Here is a 6,274-nt window from a genome sequence, read left to right on the forward strand (position 1 = left end):
CACCAGTCAAGAATTCAGGAAGGGCTCCGCTGGGTGGAGTGGGTTCTTACATGCTTGCAGTCCAGCAGTGGCTGGGCTGGGGCAACTAGGGGCTGCCTGGACGGATGTTCCTCTTTCTACATGGGGTCTTGGGGCGTCTGTGTGGGGTTTCTCTGCATGAGCTGGTCTCTGGGCTTTCTTGGAGCAGGGCGGCTGCAGGCAGCGGACTTCCCAGATGGCACGGCCAGAGGCAGGGGCAGCTCAGACTATGTGGGTGAGGTTCCAAGGGATGGGCCAGAGGCCACATTGCCTTTTAGGACTTGGTTGTGGAAGTGACAGTGTGTCACACCATAGGCGATCTCTCAGGGGGAGACACGTTAAAGTCATGCCATAGGAAGAGTGTGCGATGTGTGAGCTCTCGATGTGACCATATCTGGAAAGTGCTATGTGCCAGCCTGTTTTACTCCACAGAGGTGACTAATGGTGCATATGGAGGTGGCCAGCATAGCAGAAGAGGGGAGTTATACTTTGGAAGTAGGAGCAGAAAGGACCCTCAAATCCCACCGGGTGGACAGCTGCCTATAGCATCACGCACAGGCTGGTTCTGTCCTCAGCATCTTACAAATAAATGCCAAACAAATAAAAATAAATAAGGACTGTTTATTGAAGACTTACATTTGTAGCGAGTGTTCACATGCTTGTCCCATCTAACAGCCCATGGGGTGAGGACTACAGTAATCCCCATTTCCAAGAACAGGGAAATTGAGGTTCAGGAAATAAATGTCCCAGCCCCAAGGCACCCACTCGGAAGTGGCAGAGATGGGATTTGCCCCTACGTCTGTGTGACCTCAAGTGAGTCCCTTTTATCACCCTGGACCTAGCGTCCTGCATCACTCAAAGATAAGGTCAGCTCTGCCCAACACCCAGCACCCCAGAATAATGCAAGTTCCTCTGGAACATGAGCAGAAGTGGTAAGGCTTGAAGGGGTACATCAAAGAGGAACCAGGGATCCAGTAATTTCAGTCTTAATCAAAGAGGCCCAGAAACTTGGAAAGTTCCTTCAGGATGCCTGAGTCTTACCTGCAAACAGTCCTAGTTCCCTTTTGAGCCTAGCTGCCCTAGGAGTGAGCAAATGGTCACATCATACCTACTTAACCCCCTCCCCTCAGGGACGGGGTGTTCACTACCTCTCACGGCAGCCCAATTTCCAGAGAAAGTGCCTTCATTGACATTGCCAGGAGTTCCCCATTGGAATAATCCTTGTAGTAAGTGAGTTGGTAATTGATAGCTGTCCATCTTAGGAGCCACAAAAACACACGTGCCTTTGCTCCGGAGCTTTTCTGAAGTGAAGAAGAGAAGATGTGAGCCATGCCTTACACACAAGTGTTCAGGACAGCCATCTCTACAGCTGTGCGACAGTTAGAAGCCCCCTAACAGTCTGGTGACAGTGGTGTCAGCCAGCGTTCAACCAGTAGGACAATCAGAAGAAGATCGAAATTCAGAGATGAACTGTAAGGAGTGGATTTGTAAGACTGGCGGCGGGCTGGGGGTGGGGGGCTGGTTGGGCGAGTCCAAAATCCAGAGGGCAGGCTGGCAGAAAAGTCTTGGGCATGAGCCAACACAAGTAAAATTTCTTCTTTGGGGAAGTGTCAGCTCTGCTCTTAAAGCCTTTCAACAGATTGGTTCAGGACTACCCAGGTGATCCAGGATAGTCTCATTTGCTTGAAATCAACAGATTATGGACTTTAATCACATCTACAAAACTCCTTCATGGCCACCAGTAGCTCAAATGCTTGATGGAACAACCAGGGACTATAGCCCAGCCAAGCTGACACATAGCTATGACCTTCATCGGTGTAAACCAGGAAGTGGGATTGCTTGGGCCAGGGCAAGGAGCAAGATGGGAAAGGAGTCATGGTGTGCGTTTTTTTTTTTTTTTAAGATTTTATTTAGTTATTTGACAGACAGAGATCACAAGTAGGTAGAGCAGCAGGCAGAGAGAGAAGGGGAAGCAGGCTCCCCGCTGAGCAGAAAGCCCAATGTAGGGCTCAATCCCAGGACCCAGAGATCATGACCCAAGCCGAAGGCAGAGGCTTAACCCACTGAGCCACCCAGGTGCCTCACCGTGTGCATTTTTGCACATATCATTCTGTCTTTTCTTTCTTACCGGAACAGCAGAAAGAATGGCAGTTGAAGTGTGATCACGCCAATTCAATAGATGACGAAATTCATTCTGCGCTCCCAACCCTTTCTAAGGACCTGACACCCCTCTACCCTGCCCCTGCCCTGCCCCAGACAGCCAGTTAGGAGCTGGTGTATGCAAATATATTCATATAGGTATCCCAACTTGGATTTCATAAAATTTTTATAAGGCAGACTCGCGATGTGGATGTTATTTTGTAACTTGCATTTAAAAAAATTAATGGCATTTTATGGGTGTCCCTCATGCAGGGACACTTAAGTCTACAATCATTCTTTGTAATAGTTGCTTACTATTCTGTTGGACAAAGAAGGGCACTGTAACTTTGCAAACACTCCTGCATTGGTGGGCCTTTGGGTTTTTGCCCTATATCAACAATGTTCTATAAACATCATTGCAGACATTGCCTCTGGTGCAACCACTTTTATTTCTGTCAGACAGAATCCCCAAAGCAGAGGCAGATCAACTTGGGCATGGATATTTTATTTTATTTTTAAAGATTTTATTTATTTATTTGACAGAGATCACAAGTAGACAGAGAGGCAGGCAGAGAGAGAGAGGAGGAAGCAGGTTCCCCGCTAAGCAGAGAGTCCAATGCGGGGCTCGATCCCAAGACCGTGGGATCATGACCCTAGCCGAAGGCAGAGGCTTTAACCCACTGAGCCACCCAGGCACCCGGGCATGGATATTTTAAATGTTAAAAGGCTCCAGCAGATACTTCCCACAGTCCCACCGGCAATGTCAGGGGTCAGGGAAGTGCATTCCCTGCATGCCCACCAGCACTGATTTTTGACGATTTTGTTAACCCTTGCCAGCCCAATGGGGAGCAGGGGGGAGATTTACTTTCTCGCCATTGCTTTAATTTGTATTTTTTCTGAGGGCAAGGCTGGCACATTTTCAGAGGCTTGTGGCTACCTGCATTTTCTTTTCATGAACTGCTGGCTCACGTCTTTGGAATATTTTTTCTGTGGGGCTCTTGTCCTTGTTACCAGTACGAAACGGCATTGTTCAATCCGTTTTGGGGAGACTCTGTGTGTGAGAGCTCTGCTCATTTTGGGATCCCCCAATATGTTGTGGGTAAGAAGTACATCTTGAATCAGCTAGACTCGGGTACCCTGCTTACTTGAGTTTGTCCCTGGGGGAAGTTATCTCTCCTCTGGGACACTGGGTCTCTACCTTTCAAATGGGGTTCAGGGCTCTTGTATCTCTTAGGCTTGTTGCCAAGATTGAAGGACTAGGTGAACATCAGATGCTTGGAATTCGCAAGCGCTCAGCTGGGGGATGTCGGATGTTGTTATCAGGGGTCAAGTCTACAGGAACATGGAATTGCTCTGTGGTCACATGCCGCACACCTGAGGTGACCAGCAGTAGTCACAGGGGGTCACATGACCCATGGGAAGGATCAAAAGGCCAGGCTGGGACACAGCTGTCACAGCAGGGGGTTTGCCCACCACGGGCTGGACTATCACTGAGCCTGACCGGTATCCTCTGATGGGGAGCCCTGTGTTCTTGGCATGATTGGCTGCCTTGGATGGTGGGGACCTCAAAACTGGATATGCTAAGGTGAGCAACTGAATAGGGACCAGGGTGTGGGGGGCAGGCCAGGATCCTGAGATATGAGGTCTGCCCCTTCTGGGTGGCTCAGAGAGGTGGCATTAGGAGGTAGGAAGAGAGAGGGTCCTTCCAGGCTTTTGTAGTGCCCAGGATGACACACAAACTTCTGGCCAAGCCGATATGACTATTATCCTCCTTTCAGTTGGGCTCAGAGAGGTCAGGTCACTTTCTTAAGATCACAGAGCCAGCAGATGACAGAGCTGGGATTTGAACCCAAGTCTGTCTGAATCCCCAACTCCATGCTCCTGACCATGACCACACACTGGCCAATGAGAACACTATTGCCCTTGTTTCCAGTTGGTCTGTCCACAGTGGTCACCTGGACTAAATGTCCGTGGGATGTGTCTCACAGAATTCTCAGTGGAGCAGATTTAGACAAGTACGGTATACTTAGAAGGCACCAGGGCTGAGGAGCAGCAGCGATGAGCGCCACTAATTTTCAGCTCTTATGTAACCCTGGGAGCCCTACTAGGTAGGTCCTGTTCTGGGATTTTTTTTAGAGCTGGCCAAACCGGGGCACAGAATGGTGATGTCACTTTAGCCAGGGACCACCAACTGGCGAGCGAGGGTTGGTGTGGGGACGCAGGGCCCCAACTGTCTCCAGCCAGGGCCCCCACACCGCCATTTGGAGGGAGGCAGGAAATGGTCGGTATCAAACCTGAACCGGTGGGGAATCGGTGGAGGGCGCCCTCTGGTGGTGGGCACCATGGGGCCACGTCCACAGCGCCCCAGAGCTGAATTCAAATCCCTGTTGGTACATTTCCTAGTTGGTGACCTGGGCAAGTCATTTTCCCTGCTAGAATCTCAGTTTCTCCATTTGTAAAATAGGTATAGTAACAGTGGGGCGCCTGTGTGGCTCAGTGGGTTAAGCCTCTGCCTTCGGTTCAGGTCATGATCCCAGGCTCCTGGAATCGAGCCCTGCATCAGGCTCTCTGCTCAGCAGGGAGCCTGCTTCCCCCCTTTCTCTTGTCTGCCTCTCTGCCTACTTGTGATCCCTCTCTCCCTCTGTCAAATAAATAAATAATCTTGAAAAAAAAAAAGGAGTAGTAATAGTGGGGACTTCTCGGGTAGTTGTGAGGATTCGGTAACAGTAAGTGTTCACAGGTTATGATTAACACATGATAGTGATGACAGATAGTGCCAATGGAGTGATTCCTTCCTTTCCAGGGATGCGAAGGGAGCTGGAGTGCCCCCTAGGGTCCAACTCACCACAGGTAGGCAGAGTAGGGAAGGGCACCCTGGAAGCTTTAGAAAGTTATTTTGGGGCAAATCAAGGACCATTCTGTGACCTTGTGCCACCTTCTCCCCTCCTTCACTGGCCTCCTTCCTCTGCTGGCAAGGCCAGGAAGTCTCAGAGCAGCCTGCTTCCCACATCAGGACTGTGACCACTTACTGCCTCCTGGCTAATCTCCCCCAAGCCTCTGCCTTGCTTACTGCCATCACTCCCCAGCTCAAACACCATCCACAGCTCCCCATGGTTCCCAAAGTTCACTGTCCACCAACCCACCTTCAACTGATCCTTTCAAACCCTCTCCCTGTCCAATCAAAACAAAGGAACCCTGTCAAAATACTAAATCAGATAACGTCTCACTCTGCTCCAAACTCCCCTGCGGAGAAAAGTTTTGCAAATCTTCTATCTGATAAAGGACTTGGGTTTAGCACCCGTACAAAAACACCTACAGCTCAATAGTGAAAAGGCAAATAGTGCATTAAAAACTAGGCAAGGGATCTGATGAACATTTCTTGGAATAGACATACCCCGAAGGATGGCTATGGCTTCCAAAGACAGATAATAGCAAGTGTTGGAGAAGATGTGGAGAAAATGGAACCCTGCAGCAGTGGTGAGAATGTACAACAGTGCCGCTGCTCTGGAAAACGGGTTGGCGATTCCTCAAAATGCTACGTATAGAACTACCACGTGACTCAGTGTATTAGTCAACTCCACCTGCAGTGTCATGGCTTAGGGCTTATCCAATACACATTTGTTAACTCGCGGTTTCAGAAGGCTGGGAAGACCAAGGTCAAGGTGCCAGTGTTTCTTAGTTCAGCCTCATGGATTTTATTTAATTCTATCCCTATTATTATGTTCCAATTGTCCTGGTTTTAACCAATGGGAGCCTCGGCAAGCCGGCTCCTGCCCTTAGGACATTACTCCAACCTTCTTTGAGTAGCTCCGTGGTTTTGGGCACAAGATGTTCCAGGCTGATCTTATACTCTCCCTGGGCCCCGAAGTTAGCTTTTTCTCTGTGGAGTCCCGTCTCCTTTTGGTGGATTTGGGCACGAGGTGTGCTCCTTATCTCTGGGGTTTCACTGCCCCTGTGGCTTCTTAATTGGACAGAGCAAGGGACTGTGTATGTAGATTTCTCTGTCTAAATCTGAAAAACCACGAGTTCACCCTGATATTTCCAAAACAGCCCACTGCCACAATAACTTTCCAAGGCTTCTAGCTCTCCAATATCTGTATTTATCAGAGGAACAAAC

Source organism: Lutra lutra, chromosome 12, assembly GCF_902655055.1.
Source record: "Lutra lutra chromosome 12, mLutLut1.2, whole genome shotgun sequence".
NCBI lineage: Eukaryota > Metazoa > Chordata > Mammalia > Carnivora > Mustelidae > Lutra > Lutra lutra.